Source organism: Sardina pilchardus, chromosome 16 (genome assembly GCF_963854185.1).
Source record: "Sardina pilchardus chromosome 16, fSarPil1.1, whole genome shotgun sequence".
NCBI lineage: Eukaryota > Metazoa > Chordata > Actinopteri > Clupeiformes > Clupeidae > Sardina > Sardina pilchardus.
Window position 1 is genome coordinate 1,566,802 of NC_085009.1, and position 2,256 is coordinate 1,569,057.

A 2,256-nucleotide genomic window follows, 5' to 3' on the forward strand; every position below is an offset into this window, starting at 1 on the left:
ACAGCTAATAGCTAGCAGAGCTCCAGCCCCTGCCGTGACCCAGCTTTCCCGAAGGGAGCTCTCAACACCTGGGACCGTTGATCCGCGGAGCTCGGTAGCGAGAATCCTATGAATATTACCGACACACTTAAAAGAATGATCTGCATGCGTTGGCGACTCTGGTCGTAGGTGTGACCCACTGTTTCACTGACTAATCAGAAAACCATCGTCAAATATTGCCTTTCAAACAATTTCAAACCATTTACTCGTCAGCCAGCGCGTTTGCTGCCCAAACTTCTAAAACTTAGGCAATCATTTTTCACTGCTAGCAATCCTCGTGGGTCGTGGAGGGCTCGTCAGTCAGCTCTTCCCATATGGAAAATATAGAAAGAACTTATATGCCAGCAATGTGTTTTATATACAAAACTTGTATGGTTTACTCTTGAAAGTGGCCCCTTTCTCGTTTTCCTCATACAACGTCATATAGCTGCTAGTCCTTACAGGTTACACTGTTTTATGTTTCAGGTTACACAGATTTAGCAAGGATCTTATAATGGTTTCACTGGCATATAAACCTGATATGAGTAAATCATAAACGTTTTGTATATAAAACACATTGCTGGCATATACGTTGTTCTATGTCTTTTCCGTATGGGTTTTGCTCACAACAATTCTCATTTTGGTAGATTGTGGTCGTCTTAAATATCCATATAATGTCACGTCTCATGACCGGTCTCATTGACAGTGGTCTTCTGTCACCACTGTATCCCCAAATTATTGTTTCTATCTTTTTGTTGCATAGCTACAGCTCACTTCATCATCCTAGGTATGCCACAGCTTCCCCCCCCCCCACACCTCTCCATTTGAAACTCCAAATATATGCCTAAAGTGTCCCCTCTTCTTTCTCCGTGTGCAGATGTCCTGGCTCTCAACAAAGGCACCAGACAGGATTGTTTTTTCTCTTGCATAAGCACTTCCCGATGTCCACTACACTCTTTTCTCAATCTTCTCCAGTCTTTTGCAAACTGTGGTAAGTATCCCCAAATTCTTGTTTCTATCTTTTTGTTATATAACTTCTACATATCACCTCACCTCATCATCCTAGGTTTGCCACAGCGATATCTTTCTCCCTCTCTCTATTTGAAACTCCACATGTATGCCAAAAGTGTTCCCTCTTCTTTTTCCTTATGCAGATGTTCAGATGTCCTATAAGCCTGACTTCCTGATGTCCACTACACTCCGTTCTCAACCTTCTCCGGTCTTCTGCAAACTGTGGTAAGTATCCCTTCATTTGTTGCACAACTTCATCAAACTTTATTTTGAGCTCATTCCTTTTTTTTTTTATTAAAGACATCTCTGCCCGAGTACTTTTCCTTTTTTATTTTACTTTGTTACTGCTCTTACTCCTCCCATCCGTTTGTCCATGGAAGTAATTATTTGACTTAGAAACTCTAAATCTCATTACTTGACACGTGTGTTTTCTGTGCTCTCTCCTTTTAATAATCAGAATGCCTCCTTGTGTTGGATTCATGATGTTCACCATACTGCACGGCCTACTTTTTTCTTCGCAAGCTATGGAAAGAAACTCTGTTCAGCTCATGAAACGGACTGTTCACATTTTTTGACTTTTGTGGAGGAAGCAGGGTATCCTGGTAATTTTTATTTTGCAGCTACTATGCTCATGTATATAGGCCCAACAAAGAGAGAAATCTGAACTGGCAAAGCTGCTCTATATGCATCACAGGTCGATATTGTTGACCTTCACAAATCAGTTTCAGTTGTACATTTAGATAATTCCAAACATTGATGTCAACACACTGCTGTTCTTGTACCTAATAATAACTTTGAGTTAGTCATGGCAAAATGTGTGCAAAATATGTGATGGTTGACTTCAGAGTAAGCACTCATGTTTGACACATTGAGCTTGTAGTAGAGTTGTTTGCATTGATTGAACAGGCCATCTTTGTTTTTTTGTATGTGAAGGTCATTAACAAGGAATAAAATGATTGTTTTCATATTAAACACCTTTGTTATTCATTTTGCTTAGTGAGACTTGAGACAAATGTTAAGCCAACTTGAATTCATGGTTATTATGGCAGTTTGGTGAACTGTGCTTTTTTATTTACTGAAAATCTTAATTTTTACTGTTCAAAGCGCAGTTTGTTGCACTGTATTTATTACGGACATGTTAGGCCAGCCGATACAACCTTTACCGGCAGCTGGTTCCAGAACCTCACTGCGTAAGTTAAAGTGTTACGTTGTCCCGGTAACGCGATT

The 2,256-nt window shown here is 40.1% G+C and overlaps 1 long non-coding RNA gene across 1 annotated transcript; it reads left to right on the forward strand.

The window, feature by feature from the left end:
- Positions 1-682: 682 nt before the first annotated feature.
- Positions 683-1,626, forward strand: LOC134060372 (uncharacterized). Its single transcript, XR_009935174.1, has 3 exons — positions 683-1,009; positions 1,173-1,254; positions 1,487-1,626. It is a non-coding gene; the product is annotated as an uncharacterized LOC134060372 (long non-coding RNA).
- Positions 1,627-2,256: the final 630 nt, after the last annotated feature.